Below are 17,320 nucleotides of genomic sequence, written 5' to 3'. Positions count from 1 at the left end.
CCCTTGACACTTCCCTGTCTCCTATGAGGCTGCAGCCATTTTGGGAGGGACTTTGTCAATACTAAGAGCGGGGACCCTCTCAGTAGCAGGCAGCCCAGATCCTCCACTCTGTCAGAGCTGCAGGGCCCAGGACAATTGTGTCCCCGGCACCCCCCTGGTGGGTGCCCTGGCCACAGGTGTTTTTCAGAACTGGGTTTTGAAATAATGGTTTACACTAGAGATGAGCGGGTTCGGTTCTCAGAGAACCGAACCCTACCGGACTTTGCCTTCCGAGCCCGGATCCGAGACAGGCTCGGGTTTTCCCGAACGCGGCAAAACTGCATCATCCTGCTGTCGGATTCTCGCAGGATTTGGATTTCATATAAGGATCCGCACGTCGCGGCCATTTTCACTCCAGTCTCGGAGAGTGTAGTGAGAGGACATGTCACCGTCCTCCAGTGTCTGTGTGGGGGTGGGAAAGTGGGGTGGTAAGTCTTGTACTGTGTTGTGCTGCACAGTCCAGTCCAGTGTAGTCACAGTGTATTGTGCTGCATCAGTCCAGCCAGTCACAGTGTTGGTCTTCTCCTGCCAGTGTAGCTGTATAAAGTGGTGCTGTGTTGTGCTATTCAGTCCAGTCAGTGTAGTCAGTGTATTGTGCTGCATCAGTCCAGCCAGTCACAGTGTTGGGTTTCTCTGCTGCCATATATCCAGTGTAGCTGTATAAAGTGTTGTTGTGTTGTGCGGCATCAGACCAGTGGTAGTGTCCTGTCTCATCAATCATTCCAGTGACGATATACGCTGCTGCTATATTTTTCACTGCTGCCGTATAATAATAATGACAACAACAACAACAACAACAACAACAACAACAACAACAACAACCACAAGTCCCTTACAGTGTTGTTGTGTTGTGCTGCATCAGACCAGTGGTAATGTCCTGTGTCATCAGTCATTCCAGTGACGATATACGCTGCTGCTATATATCCACTGCTGCCATATAATAATAATAATAATAATAATAATAATAATAATAATAACAACCACAAGTCCCTTACAGTATTGTGTTGTGCTGCATTAGACCAGTGGTAGTGTCCTGTGTCATCAGTCATTCCAGTGATGATATACACTGCTGCTATATGTCCACTGCTGCCGTATAATAATAATAACAACAACCACAAGTCCCTTACAGTGTTGTTGTGTTGTGCTGCATCAGACCAGTGGTAGTGTCCTGTGTCATCAGTCATTCCAGTGATGATATACACTGCTGCTATATGTCCACTGCTGCCGTATATTAATAATAACAACCACAAGTCCCTTACAGTATTGTTGTGTTGTGCTGCATCAGACCAGTGGAAGTGTCCTGTCTCATCAGTCATTCCAGTCATTCCTGTGCTGCATATTGTCTCGTATAACTCCCAAAAAATAATGGAGAACAAAGATTTTGAGGATAAAATAGGGAAAGATCAAGAAGAACCACTTCGTCCTAGTGCTGAAGCTGCTGCCACTAGTCATGACATAGATGATGAAATGCCATCAACGTTGTCTTCCAAGGCTGATGCCCAATGTGATAGTAGAGGGCATGTAAAATCCAAAAAGCCAAAGTTCAGTAAAAAGAACCAAAAAAATAAATTTAAATCGTCTGAGTAGAAATGTAAACTTGCCAATATGCCATTTACGACACGGAGTGGCAAGGAACGGCTGAGGCCCTGGCCTATGTTCATGGCTAGTGGTTCAGCTTCACATGACGGTGGAAGCCCTCATCCTCCCGCTAGAAAAATTTAAAAGAGTTAAGCTGGAAAGAGCACAGAAAAGAACTGTGCGTTCTGAGATGGTATCACAAATCCCCAAGGAGAGTCTAAGTGTGTCAGCGGTTGCAATGCCTGACCTTCCCAACACTGGATGGGAAGAGGTGGCTCCTTCCACCATTTGCACGTCCCCTGCAAGTGCTGGAAGGAGCACCCAAAGTCCACTTCCTGATATTCAAATTGAAGATGTCACTGTTGAAGTACACCAGGATGAGGATATGGGTGTTGCTGGCGCTGAGGAGGAAGTTGACAATGAGGATTCTGATGGTGATGTGGTTTGTTTAAGTCAGGCACCGGGGGAGACACCTGTTGTCCTTGAGACGAAGAAGCCCATTGTGATGCCTGGGCAAACTACCAAAAAAGACACGTCTTCAGTGTGGAATTATTTCTCCACAAATCCATCTGTGTCAAGCCATCTGTTGCCTCTGTCAATCTGTAATAAGTAGGGGTAAGGATGTTAACCACCTAGGAACATCCTACCTTATACATCACCTGCTGCGCATTCATCAGAAGTCAGTGTCAAGTTGTGAAACTTTGGGTAAGAGCGTAAGCAGTCCACTGACACCTAAATCCATTCTTCCTCCTTTACCCAAGCTCCTGCAAGCCACACCACCAACTCCCTCAACGTCAACTTCATCCTCCATCAGGAACGTCCGTAGTCCTGCAGGCCATGTCACTGTCAAGACTGAGGAGTCTTCTCCTAAACGGGATTCCTCCATAGGGTCCTTGAGTGGTACGCCTGCTGCCGCTGCCACTGCTGTTGTTGCTGCTGGGAGTCGATCGTCATTCTAGAGGGGAAGTCGGAAGTCCACTTGCACTACTTCCAGTAAGCAATTGACTGTCCAACGGTCCTTTGTGAGGAAGATGAAATATGACAGCAATCATCCTTTTGCAAAGCGGATAACTGAGGCCTTGACAGCTATGTTGGTGTTAGAGGTGCGTCCGGTATCCACCATTAGTTCATGAGGTACTGTGTCCCCGGTATCAAATCCCATCTAGGTTCCACTTCTCTAGGCAGGCGATACCGAGAATGTGTCACCAGTGTCCTACAAAATGCGGTTGTATCCAGTGTCCACTTAACCACGGACATGTGGACAAGTGGAACAGGGCAGACTAAGGACTATATGACTGTAAAAACCCCCTAGGTAGATGTATGGCCTCCTGCAGCAACAACAGCAGCGGCACCAGTAGCAGCATCTCGCAAACGCCAACTCGTTCCTAGGCAGGCTACGCTATGTATCATCGCTTTCCTAAAGAGGCACACAGCTGACAACCTCTTACGGAAACCGAGGAACATCATCGCAGAATGGCTTACTCCAATTGGACTCTCCTGGGGATTTGTGATATCGGACAACGCCACCAATATTGTGCGTGCATTACATCTGGGCAAATTCCAGCATGTCCCATGTTTTGCACATACAATTAATTTGGTGGTGTAGAATTTTTTTTAAAATGAGAGGGGTGTGCAGGAGATGCTGTTGGCGGCCCGAAAAATTGCAGGCCACTTTCGGCATTCTGCCACTGCGTGCCGAAGACTGGAGCGCCAGCAAACACTCCTGAACCTGCCCCACCATCAACTAAAGCAAGAGGTGGTAAGGTAACGAGGTGGAATTCAACACTCTATGGGGTATATTTACTAAGATTCGTAATGTTCAGAATTTGTTTGAAGTTGAAACACGACTGACATCGGTAGTGTGAATTTGCAACTTTTTGTTTTTTTTACAACACTCATTTACTAAGCGTTCGTAATTTGTGTTTTCGTATTTTCCGATGTCGATGTCATTCGTAATATATTTTATGTGATCGCGGCCGACTCTTGGTGGTCATTCCGAGTTGTTCGCTCGCAAGCTGCTTTTAGCAGCTTTGCACACGCTAAGCCGCTGCCTACTGGGAGTGAATCTTAGCTTATCAAAATTGCGAACGAAAGATTCGCAATATTGCGAAAAGACTTCTCTGTGCAGTTTCTGAGTAGCTCGAGACTTACTGTTCCAGTGCGATCAGTTCAGTGCTTGTCGTTCCTGGTTTGACGTCACAAACACACCCAGCGTTCGCCCAGACACTCCTCCGTTTCTCCAGCCACTCCCGCGTTTTTCCCAGAAACGGTAGCGTTTTTTCAAGCACTCCCATAAAACGGCCTGTTTCCGCCCAGAAACACCCACTTCCTGTCAATCACATTACGATCACCAGAATGAAGAAAAAAACCTCGTAATGCCATGAGTAAAATACCTAACTGCATAGCAAATTTACTTGCTGCAGTCGCAGTGCGAACATTGCGCATGCGCAGGTAGCGTAAAATCGCTGCGATGCGAAGAAAATTACCGAGCGAACAACTCGGAATGACCACCCTTGTTTTTTCGGCCATATTTTGTTGGTCTTTTTACGAATTCGTATATCTTTAATTTCCACGGCAGTGCTTTTGACCCTTCCCGGCCGCGTTATTTTCTTACTTTCGTTTTCGTCACTCGTCCGTGATTGGTTGTGTTTGTCATGGAGGAATGTCTGTCCTCATTAGTATAAAAACGCCCCCAACCAGCCGCACCTCGTGGGTTTAGCTAGTGGAGAGGTGAGAGGAAGTTGGTGTTTTGGAGTTGGTGATTTGTTGGTCGGTTTTGGAGGTTTCTTGCGATTGTTGAGTGCTGTATTGTGTGTGTAAGTAGTCTTGTGGTAATTGTTGTGTAGTCTCTTAAAAGTTTGTGTCATTTTTAGTGTTTGTGCATTTTACTTTCAGTCTATTGTCATTGTTTGTGTGTGTGGTTGGTGTGCAGTGGTAGTGGAGGAGTGTGTTTTGTGTTTTTTTTTATTAGTGTTATTTGTTGTTTGTCATTATTATGTCCCAGTCAGAGGTGACTGACAGGGAGGAGGTGAGTGAGAGGGAGGAGGTGAGTGAGGTGGAGGAGGTGAGTGAGGTGGAGGAGCTGAGTGAGGGGGAGGAGGCAGAGCGTTATCGGATCTGGTTGCAAACGATGCAACCAATCAGATGTGCAGATGTGGGCGGCTGCAGGAAGAGAATCTTCCCACAGCTGTTGCTCTCAGAAGGACCCTCTGCTTCCCTGCCCCCAGTGTTTGCCCTACTGCCGATCACTGCTGGATCCCGTACCTAGCGGCTGCAGACATTAGCAGCTGGGAGAATGTAGATTAACTCCAACAACCCACAACCCCCCCCCCCCCCCTCCCAGGTCCAAGTCCCGATGGTCGCAATGTTCTGATGATATGAATACAATGGATATGGATCACCAACTCAAGTGTTTTGCAGCGCCGTACAAAGGACAGTACAGGGAGAGAAAATTTAGCATTACAGTAAATAAATGTAAAAAAAGCCTGTTGGTGCCTCTGGATCAAGATCCACTCTACACCCAATGTTTCCCTGTGGAACCCAATGTACCTCGCAGAAAGAGAGTTAACAATGGTAAGTCTACCATAACTCTCCTTTTTCACAGACATTTACTATTATCCAGTTGTCAGGAGATGGACTCAAAAAAGAGCAAAGAGCTGTAGGAAGAGTGATAGCTTATACTGCATTGCCTAAATCAGTGGTTCTCAAACTCGGTCCTCAGGACCCCACACAGTGCATGTTTTGCAGGTAACCCAGCAGGTGCACAGGTGTATTAATTACTCACTGACACATTTTAAAAGGTCCACAGGTGGAGCTAATTATGTCACTTGTGATTCTGTGAGGAGACCGGCAAAACATGCACTGTGTGGGGTCCTGAGGACCGAGTTTGAGAACCTGTGTCCTAAATGTTAAATCCCAGGGATCCTTAATATTTGTGAGTACCCCTTGAAAATTTAGGCTCCCAAATATCTAACTGTCAGTGCCTTATGGAAACTGAACAGTTTTTTGGGGGTTTTGCAGACCTCATGTGAATGCCCAATGCAAAGTTACTTAGGCTGTCCGTTTCCAAATAAAGATATTTTTCTGACTGATCTCTGAGGTAATTTTGTTGCTGCTGAACACTCTCTAAGCCAGGCATTCCCAACCACGGTCCTCAAGGCACACTAACACTGCAGGTTTTAGTGATATCCAGGCTTCAGCACAGGTGACTTAATTAGTAGCTCAGTTATTTTGATTTAACATCTGTGCTGCAGCCTGGATATCACTAAAACCTGCACTGTTGGTGTGCCTTGAGGACCGTGGTTGGGAATGCCTGCTCTAAGCACTAAAATTTCTAAGGCTCCATTCATTTCAGATACAGTTGTTACACGGTTCTCTTCATATTCCTGGTCACTTTGTTCTTTGAGTTAATATTTTCTCTTCATCTATTCTATATTCCTGCCTTGGGGGTTGCCCGAAGCTCTGTACTGGGTCATCTAATACCCTCCTTTTATTATAACCTCAATAAGGACGTTAATGTAATTTTCTAGGCCAAAGATCGTTTCACATCATCCACTGGCAGCACAGAGTGGCCCAAGAACTTGGGTGATCACCTTGGTTTCTTCTCTTTCCTATTTGCTTCACATTTACTCTGTGGCCACAGCCTGTGATTTCTTCTGTGTGATATTGCCACCTGCCTATGGGGGTAATTCCAAGTTGATCGCAGCAGGAAATTTTTTAGCAGTTGGGCAAAACCATGTGCACTGCAGGGTGGGTGGGGGCAGATATAACATGTGCAGAGAGAGATAGATTTGGGTGTGGTGAGTTCAATCTGCAATCTAAATTGCAGTGTAAAAATAAAGCAGCCAGTATTTACCCTGCACAGAAACAAAATACTAGTGATGTGCACCGGACATTTTTCGGGTTTTGTGTTTTGGTTTTGGATTCGGTTCCGCGGCCGTGTTTTGGATTCGGACGCGTTTTGGCAAAACCTCCCTGAAATTTTTTTGTCGGATTAGGGTGTTTTTTTTTTTACAAAAAACCCTCAAAAACATCTTAAATCATGGAATTTGGGGGTAATTTTGATCCCATAGTATTATTAATCTCAATAACCATAATTTCCACTCATTTCCAGTCTATTCTGAACACCTCACACCTCACAATATTATTTTAAGTCCTAAAATTTGCACCGAGGTCGCTGAATGACTAAGCTAAGCGACCCAAGTGGCCAACACAAACACCTGGCCCATCTAGGAGTGGCACTGCAGTGTCAGACAGGATGGCACTTCCAAAAATAGTCCCCATACAGCACATGATGCAAAGAAAAAAAGAGGTGCACCAAGGTCGCTGTGTGACTAAGCTAAGCGACCCAAGTGGCCGACACAAACACCTGGCCCATCTAGGAGTGTAACTGCAGTGTCAGACAGGATGGCAGATTTAAAAAATAGTCCCCAAACAGCACATGATGCAAAGAAAAAAAGAGGTGCAATGAGGTAGCTGTGTGGCTAAGCTAAGCGACCCAAGTGGCCGACACAAACACCTGGCCCATCTAGGAGTGGCACTGCAGTGTCAGACAGGATGGCAGATTTAAAAAATAGTCCCCAAACAGCACATGATGCAAAGAAAAAAAGAGGTGCACCAAGGTAGCTGGATGGTTAAGCTAAGCGACTCAAGTGGCCGACACAAACAACTGGCCCATCTAGGAGTGGCACTACAGTGTCAGACAGGATGGCAGATATAAAAAATAGTCCCCAAACAGCACATGATGTAAAGAAAAAAAGAGGTGCAATGAGGTAGCTGTGTGGCTAAGCGACCCAAGTGGCCGACACAAACACCTGGCCCATCTAGGAGTGGCACTGCAGTGTCAGACAGGATGGCAGATTTAAAAAATAGTCCCCAAACAGCACATGATGCAAAGAAAAATTAAAGAAAAAAAGAGGTGCAAGATCCCTGTGTACTTTCTAGAGGCAATTGCTGGTGAATGTCTCCACGGAGGAATTGATTATAATTCATTTTGATGAACATCATCTTCTCCACATTTTCTGGAAGTAACCTCATATGCCGATTGCTGACAAGGTGAGCGGCTGCACTAAACACTCTTTCGGAGTACACACTGGAGGGGGGGCAACTTAGGTAAAATAAAGCCAGTTTGTGCAAGGGCCTCCAAATTGCCTCTTTTTCCTGCCAGTATACGTACGGACTGTCTGACGTGCCTACTTGGATGCGGTCACTCATATAATCCTCCACCATTCTTTAAATGGTGACAGAATCATATGCAGTGACAGTAGACGACATGTCAGTAATCGTTGGCAGGTCCTTCAGTCCGGACCAGATGTCAGCACTCGCTCCAGACTGCCCTGCATCACCGCAGCGGGTGGGCTCGGAATTCTTAGCCTTTTCCTCGCAGCCCCAGTTGCGGGAGAATGTGAAGGAGGAGCTGTTGATGGGTCACGTTCCGCTTGACTTGACAATATTCTCACCAGCAGGTCTTTGAACCTCTGCAGACTTGTGTCTGCCGGAAAGAGAGATCCAACGTAGGTTTTAAATCTAGGATCGAGCACGGTGGCCAAAATGTAGTGCTCTGATTTCAACAGATTGACCACCCGTGAATCATGGTTAAGCGAATTAAGGGCTCCATCCACAAGTCCCACATGCCTAGCGGAATCGCTCTGTTTTAGCTCCTCCTTCAATCTCTCCAGCTTCTTCTGCAAAAGCCTGATTTGGGGAATGACCTGACTCAGGCTGGCAGTGTCTGAACTGACTTCACGTGTGGCAAGTTCAAAGGGTTGCAGAACCTTGCACAACGTTGAAATCATTCTCCACTGCGCTTGAGTCAGGTGCATTCCCCCTCCTTTGCCTATATCGTAGGTAGCTGTATAGGCTTGAATGGCCTTTTGCTGCTCCTCCATCCTCTGAAGCATATAGAGGGTTGAATTCCACCTCGTTACCACCTCTTGCTTCAGATGATGGCAGGGCAGGTTCAGGAGTGTTTGCTGGTGCTCCAGTCTTCGGCACGCGGTGGCTGAATGCCGCAATTCTTCGGGCCACCAACAGCATCTCTTGCACGCCCCTGTCGTTTTTTAAATAATTCTGCACCACCAAAGAGGAGCTTGGTTACAAGAGGAAGGGATTTAGTTGTCAGTGGACTGCTTCCGCTGTCACCCAAAGTTTTTGAACTTGTCAATGACTTCTGATGAATGCGCTCTAGGTGACGTATAAGGGAGGATGTTCCTAGGTGGTTAACGTCCTTACCCCTACTTATTACAGATTGACAAAGGCAACACACGGCTTGACAAATGTTGACCGCATTTCTGTTAAAATAATTCCACACCGACGAGGTGATTTTTTTTGTAATTTGACCAGGCATGTCAATGGCCATATTCGTCCTACGGACAACAGGTGTCTCCCCGGGTGCCTGACTTAAACAAACCACCTCACCATCAGAATCCTCCTTGTCAATTTCCTCCTCAGCGCTAGCAACACCCATATCCTCATCCTGGTGTACTTCAACAGTGACATCTTCAATTTGACTATCAGGAACTGGACTGCGGGTGCTCCTTCCAGCACTTGCAGGGGGCGTGCAAATGGTGGAAGGCGCCACCTCTTCCTGTCCAGTGTTGGGAAGGTCAGGCATCGCAACCGACACAGGGGGTAATTCCAAGTTGATCGCAGCAGGTAATTTTTTAGCAGTTGGGCAAAACCATGTGCACTGCAGGGGGGGCAGATATAACATGTGCAGAGAGAGATAGATTTGGGTGTGGTGAGTTCAATCTGCAATCTAAATGGAAGTGTAAAAATAAAGCAGCCAGTATTTACCCTGCACAGAAACAAAATAACCCACCCAAATCTAAGTCTCTCTGCAAATGTTATATCTGCCCCCCCTGCAGTGCACATGGTTTTGCCCAACTGCTAAAAAATATCCTGCTGCGATTAACTTGGAATTACCCCCACAATTGGACTCTCCTTGGGGATTTGTGATTTAGAAGAACGCACAGTTCTTTGCTGTGCTTTTGCCAGCTTAAGTCTTTTCATTTTTCTAGTGGGAGGATGAGTGCTTCCATCCTCATGTGAAGCTGACCCACTAGTCATGAGGAACGTAGGAGACGGCCTCAGCCGTTCCTTGCCACTCCGTTTCGTAAATGGCATATTGGCAAGTTTACGCTTCTCCTCAGACGCTTTTAATTTAGATTTTTGGGTCATTTTACTGAACTTTTGTTTTTTGGATTTTACATGCTCTCTACTATGACATTGGGCATCGGCCTTGGCAGACAACGTTGATGGCATTTCATCGTCTCAGCCATGACTAGTGGCAGCAGCTTCAGCACAAGGTGGAAGTGGATCTTGATCTTTCCCTATTTTACCCTCCACATTTTTGTTCTCCATTTTTTAATGTGTGGAATTATATGCCAGTAATATATCAATAGCAATGGCCTACTGTACCGTGCTGCTATATATTATATACTGGTGGTCAGCAAAATTATGCACTGTCCTCCTACTACTGCGCACAACTAAAATGCACCACAGGTATGGATGGATAGTATACTTGATGACACAGAGGTAGGTAGAGCAGTGGACTACTGTACCGTACTTCTATATATTATATCCTGGTGGTCAGCAAAATTATGCACTGTCCTCCTACTACTGCGCACAACAACTAAAATGCACCACAGGTATGGATGGATAGTATACTTGACGACACAGAGGTAGGTAGAGCAGTGGACTACTGTACCATACTGCTATATATTATATACTGGTGGTCAGCAAAATGATGCACTGTCCTCCTACTACTGCGCACAACAACTAAAATGCACCACGGGTATGGATGGATAGTATACTTGACGACACAGAGGTAGGTAGAGCAGTGGACTACTGTACGGTACTGCTATATATTATATCCTGGTGGTCAGCAAAATTATGCACTGTCCTCCTACTACTGCGCACAACAACTAAAATGCACCACAGGTATGGATGGATAGTATACTTGACGACACAGAGGTCGGTAGAGCAGTGGGCTACTGTACCGTACTGCTATATATTATATACTGGTGGTCAGCAAAATTATGCACTGTCCTCCTACTACTGCGCACAACAACTAAAATGCACCACAGGTATGGATGGATAGTATACTTGACGACACAGAGGTAGGTAGAGCAGTGAACTACTGTACCGTACTGATATAATACTGGTGGTCACTTGTCAGCAAAATTCCGCACTGTCATCCTACTATATAATACAATGCAGCACAGATATGGAGCCTTATTCAGGCAGAGAACGTAGATATTTTCAACACACTGAGCACAGATATTTGCAAGCACACTGAGCACAGATATTTGCAGCACACTGAGCACAGATATTTGCAGCACACTGAACAAAACTGAGAGAACGCTGCACACGTCCTCTCCCTATTATCTCCAAAGCACGAGTGAAAATGGCGGCGACGCGCGGCTCCTTATATAGAATACGAATCTCGCGAGAATCTGACAGCGGGATGATGACGTTCGGGCCAGCTCGGGTTAACCGAGCAAGGCGGGAGGATCCGAGTCTGCCTTGGACCCGTGTAAAATGGGTGAAGTTCGTGGGGGTTCGGATTCCGAGGAACCGAACCCGCTCATCTCTACAAAATACCCACCCAAATCTAACTCTCTCTGTAAATGTTATATCTGCCCCCCCCCTGCAGTGCACATGGTTTTGCCCAACTGCTAAAAAAATTCCTGCTGCGATCAACTTGGAATTACCCCCCATGACCATTTTCTCTAATCTGTTTTATTTCCCAGGGACACGGTGCTTTCCAAACTCAGCTTCTGGGTTTATTTCCCTCTGTGCAAAAGGTCTTAAGCACGGATTAAGCCTTTTTGGTCACATACTGTGTTGCACCCCCAAATCTAGGAGATTATATATATATATATATATATATATATATATATATATATATATATATAATTTAACAAAAACCCTCACTCATTCACTAGTAATTCTCTTACTTCCCAATATGTTAGGGAGATGACATTTAACATAGGTATTCTGCAGGTGGGAAATAGGAAATCTGCATAATTTGAATTTTAATAAACCTTCCCTAAGTAGATGAAAAGGGGGTTTACATAAGTACACCTTTACCACTTGGCTTGCGTTGCGTGAACGAAAAACGCCCAAATGGACAATGGGATCAGTGTAGAATTTAATAAACTACAAAAATGCAAAACCCCTCGATGACTGACTGACGCATCACTAATTCTCTTACTTCCCGATGTGTTAGGAAGATGAAATTTCACATACAGTAGGTATTCTGCAGGTGGGAAATAGGAAAACTGCACAATTAGAATTGTAATAAACCTCCCCTAGGGAGATGAAAAGGGTGTTGACATAATGACGTCATTACCTATGCGTGGCTTGCGTTGTGTGAACGATAACGCCCAAATGGACAATCGGATCAAAATTTGGATTGCACCTCCAGTGTGTAGAATTTAATAAACTACAAAAATGGTCCTGCCACTTTTTACCATATCTGCTAAGGGTGATCCTCGGGTAACACCAAGAACCATGGATTAATAAATTCTTACTTTAAGGTGTCTCAAATTTACATCTCTATAGAGCTACCAAATTTTTAACTCTCATTTATATTTACAATCGTGAAAATCAGAAACTCTCATGCGAAGAACGGGTAGAACAGCTAGTATATATATCTCTTAGCTAATTAGAAATATATCTACGTGGCTGCATCTCAGTGACATGCAGTGGGGTGAGGCAGGTGAGGCAGAGCCTTTCCTGTCATACTTACGTTTAAATCAGAGTTTTGACTGAATAAAATATATGAAAAATACTGATAATTTGTTTGAAATATCTTCTTTGCATTATTCTAATAATTTTAATAGCCCAAACTCTGGAGTAAAAAGTCTATGGCAGGTGAGGCAGTGCCTCACCTGTGTATCCTTTCCACACATCTCTAATCAAAACTCACCAGATTTCCAGGAGTTTATACTGCTGCACCTGTGTATAATGCCCAGATGTACCCTTTGGCTCATATATTGCATGTAAATATGGCTCTGGGGTTAGCCAGTGCCTCCTGAACCATTTAGCTCACGCACGTCCCTGCTGCATCTGTACATATAAATACACAGTCTAGTGGGGATGGCACTCTGATAGTATATTCACAGATGCTGTGGTGCTGGGTGTAGTACGGTATGCCGGCGGCCGGGCTCCCGGTGACCAGCATACCGGCGCCGGGAGCCCGACCGCCGGCATACCGACAGTGTGGCGAGCGCAAAGGAGCCCCTTGAGGGCTCGCTGCGCTCACCATGCTGTGGGCACGGCGCGCCACGCTATTTATTCTCCCTCTAGGGGGGTCGTGGACCCCCACGAGTGAGAATAGCTGTCGGTATGCCGGGTGTCGGGATCCCATCTCCGGTATACTGTGCGCCGGGATCCCAACATTCGGCTTACCGAAGACCACCCACGGTGCTCTGCGGTAAAATAGCATTTGGTACTGGAGAAACAGCAATCAGTCAGGCTTGTAACAAACTATGCAGCAACAGAATTAAGATTCTTCCAGCCGCTACAGAATTATTACTACCTGTACTACTATTACAGCTTTATATCATTCAGTAGTGCTTACCAGGGCCCTCATTCAGCATCAGTTGCAGTTTTGCTAAATTAGCAAAACTACAACTGCTTGCGATCGCATGCTGGGATCCGCCCAGCACAGGGCAAGGCAACCCAGCATGCAAATGGCCACCAGCGATATGATCGCACATTGCTGCCCCCGCAAAATAAGGGATGATTCCCTGTCCCTGTCTGCACAGCCTTGCTGTGAAGGCAGGCGCAAGGCGGCCATCTTACCTGTCGTAGTGGCCACGTGTGACGTCACACAGCCGCCCCGAAAACGTCCCAGGCCACGCACGCGCAGAACGAGTGTTGCGCATGCATGGTGGCCCAAAAATAGTCAGTATGTGATCGCATCTCAGATGCAATCCATTCTGAATAGGGCCGCAGGTGCATAATTGATACTGCTCTCCACATATCAGTTACCAGACTTCATCATCCATGTAATCACTGTGACCGTTATCAGCCATTAGCAGCAGGGAGAAAGGCGGGTCTCTTTAGTCTCCCCAGACCCTGCTTGGCTGAATCTCGTCTCTGCTAGTCTGCCCACCTTCCAGTAGGCCTGCAAATCGTGGCAGGAGGGCAGGGCCTAATGTCATGAGTAGGTGGGGCTACAATCACAGGCTGCGAGTATTCAGCAACTCCCCTGTGGGCACCGTAGGCAGTGGAGCAAGCAGCAATGCATGTACACAGTACAGACAGGTGCAGGACGTTTCTATTTCTCTCCAAGCTCAAGCGCCAGCAGCAGCTCTCCCAGTAACTGCTGCTGCTGGATGTGAAGCCTAGAAACGGGCAGAATTGTCCTTGTACAACAGGTCCAGCTGGGGTGCCCCCTAAGAAAGGTGGGGACGGGGTACTTGTCCCCAAGGCCCCCCCTTAATCCAGAACTGTCTGCGCATTTTTTTTAAAAATCAGCCTGTGAAGGGGTAGATGAAACCTTCTAAAGAAGGCAGTGTGGCCCACTGCAACCAATCAAATTCTAGCTATCATTCATCTAGTATAGTCTATAAAATGAAAGCTGGAATCTGATTGTTTGCTATAAGCCACACCTCCACTAGTCCTCTTAAGATATCACCACACGAGTGAGATGTACTAAAAAATGTGACCAAAATGCAATTTTCTGAATTTTGGTGCACTCCATTTGTACTAATCTCCAAAATGCAATACAATCCGGAGCTTGGACCCGGTGGGCAATGTGTTACCAAATAGAAGCCTTATTTCCTCTAACAGGGATCCAATCGGATCCCTCCCAGCACCCCTCCACACCCCCCCCACACACACACACACTTCATTCTGCGCATACAGAGAACGACTCTCAGGTCCTAAACCCCACAGTCCTGTGATCGCAAAGGACAGCTCTTATCGAGAGAGCTGTCCTTTGAAACACTAATCACATAGTTATAGGTAGATACCAGTGTTGTTAACACCAGTGGGATGTATCACATTGCAGATGCAATGGTGGTGGGATGTATTGCAGTGCAGATGCAATGCATAGTACATCCCGCCCTATGGGGTAATTCAGACCTGATCGTAGCAGTAAACTTGTTAGCCGTTGGGCAAAACCATGGGCCTAATTCAGACCTGGTCGCACGAAGGCTATTTTTTGAACTGCTGCGACCAGGTAATCGCCGCCTACAGGGGGAGGGGGGTAAGCGCATCAGAGGGGTGCGAATGGCTGTGCAGAGAGCTGCACAAACAAAAGTTAGATCCGGCCTGCTGGTGACGTCAGGACTCCTCCTCCGGAACGGGTGGACATGCCTGCGTTTTTCCAGACACTCCCAGGAAACGGTGAGTTGCCACCCAGAAATGCCTTCTGCCTGCCAATCTTCTTGCGATCGCCCCTGCGATCGCTTTCGCTGTAGAAACCGCCGCTGTCCTGCGACCCACGCCGCCGGACAGCGACGCGCCTGCGTATTGCGGACTGTACGCATGCGCAGTTCAGACCCAATTGCACGGCTGCAAAAAATGCAGCGTGCGATCGGGTCTGAATGACAGCGCCGTAACTACGTGTGTGCCAAGGGGGCTTGGCACACAGCGCAGTTGCCCTGAGGGCGCAACGGCCAGCGGCATGTAATGAGTCAAATTGACTCATTACATGCCGCCTCTGTGTGCGCCGTGCGCGGCTGGAGGGAGAGGAGACCAGCGCCGGGTTCAAGGAGGAGGAGGAGGGAGGGGGAGCAGGGAGCCGCAGCAGCACTATTTGATTGGTAGTAAGCGCCGCTGCAGCATCCCCCTCTCCTTCTGTATTGGCTGCCCGGCGCTGCTATGGATGCTGGGATGCGGTTCCTTCATCCCAGCATCCATAGCAGCGCCGGGCAGCCAATACAGAAGGAGAGGGGGATGCTGCAGCGGCGCTTACAGCCAATCAAATAGCGCTGCTGCTGCTCCCTGCTCCCCCTCCCTCCTCCTCCTTCTCATCTCACTGCCTGCACCGAGAGGGAGATGCCAGCACGAGGAGCCTGTCAGCGGGGAGAAGGTAAGTATATCCCTCTCTCTCTTTCTTTCTCTCTCTCTTTCAATTCTCTCTCTCTCTCTCTCTCTCTCAGGGGGACACCGTCTGCCGCAATGTGTAAAAAGGGGTCCTGGCTGCCGCAATGTATAAAAAGGGGGTCTGGCTGCCGCAATATGTAAAAAGGGGGGGTCCTGGCTGCCGCAATGTGTAAAATGGGGTCCTGGCTGCCGCAATGTGTAAAAAGGGGGCCTGGCTGCCGCAATGTGTAAAGAGGGGGCCTGGCTGCCGCAATGTGTAAAAAGGGGTCCTGGCTGCCGCAATGTGTAAAAAGGGGGACTGGCTGCTGTAATGTGTAAAAAGGGGTCCTGGCTGCCGCAATGTATAAAAAGGGGGTCTGGCTGCCGCAATGTGTAAAAAGGGGGGGGTCCTGGCTGCCGCAATGTGTAAAATGGGGTCCTGGCTGCCGCAATGTGTAAAAAGGGGGCCTGGCTGCCGCAATGTGTAAAGAGGGGGCCTGGCTGCCGCAATGTGTAAAAAGGGGTCCTGGCTGCCGCAATGTGTAAAAAGGGGGACTGGCTGCCGTAATGTGTAAAAAGGGGGACTGGCTGTCGTAATGTGTAAAAAGGGGTCCTGGCTGCCGCAATGTATAAAAAGGGGGTCTGGCTGCAGAAATGTGTAAAAAGGGGTCCTGGCTGCCGCAATGTGTAAAAAGGGGGCCTGGCTGCCGCAATGTGTAAAGAGGGGGCCTGGCTGCCGCAATGTGTAAAAAGGGGTCCTGGCTGCCGCAATGTGTAAAAAGGGGGACTGGCTGCCGTAATGTGTAAAAAGGGGGACGCTGTCTGCTGTAATGTGTAAAAAGGGGGATGCTGTCTGCTGTAATGTATAAAAGGGGCTCTACCTGGTGTAGTGGCGCTACTGTGCAGCGTAATTTGAATAATGTAGACTACTGTGCACCGTAGTATGAATTGCTATTATTTTGTGGCCACGCCCCTTCCCCGTGAAGCCACGCCCCTATAAATTTTTCACGCGCCTACGGCGCACACTGCCCCTATCTTACATGGTGTGTGTGTGTGTGTGGGGGGGGGGGGCGCCACTGTTGTTTCTTGCACACAGCGCTAAAATGCCTAGTTACGGCACTGCTGAATGACCCCCCATGTGCACTGCAGGTGTGGCAGATATAACATGTGCAGAGAGAGTTAGATTTGGTTGGGTTATTTTGTTTCTGTGCAGAGTAAATACTGGCTGCTTTATTTTTACACCACCCAAATCTAACTCTCTCTGCCCATGTTATATCTGCCCACCCTGCAGTGCACATGGGGGGTCATTCCAAGTTGATCGCACCAAGCAACTTTTTGCTGCTGGTGTGATCAACTAATCCCCGCTTATGGGGGAGTGTATCATAGCTTAGCAGGGCTGCAAACGCTTGTGCAGCCCTGCTATGCTAAAAAAGTTTTGTGTAAAAGAAGACCAGCCCTGGACATACCATGTGCGACGATCTCAGCGATAATGGGGCCGGCTTTGCCGTCAGACATCCGCCCTCCGTTCTTCTGGACACGCCTGCGTTTTCCTTACCACTCCCAGAAAACTGCCGCCAAAGGACAGGTGACGCCCTGGAATGCCTTCCTTCTGTCAATCTTCTTGCGGCCACCGCTGCGACTGCTTTCTTCGTATCCAGTG

General features: G+C 47.5%; 1 protein-coding gene across 2 annotated transcripts in view; it reads right to left on the bottom strand.

Moving 5' to 3' along the window:
- KCNK4 (potassium two pore domain channel subfamily K member 4) overlaps nucleotides 1–17,320 on the bottom strand; it is a 151,825-nt gene that overhangs the window by 8,081 nt on the left and 126,424 nt on the right. The window lies entirely within an intron of this gene.

This window comes from Pseudophryne corroboree, chromosome 11 (genome assembly GCF_028390025.1).
Source record: "Pseudophryne corroboree isolate aPseCor3 chromosome 11, aPseCor3.hap2, whole genome shotgun sequence".
Lineage (NCBI taxonomy): Eukaryota > Metazoa > Chordata > Amphibia > Anura > Myobatrachidae > Pseudophryne > Pseudophryne corroboree.
This window is presented reverse-complemented; position numbering and strand designations above follow the sequence as displayed.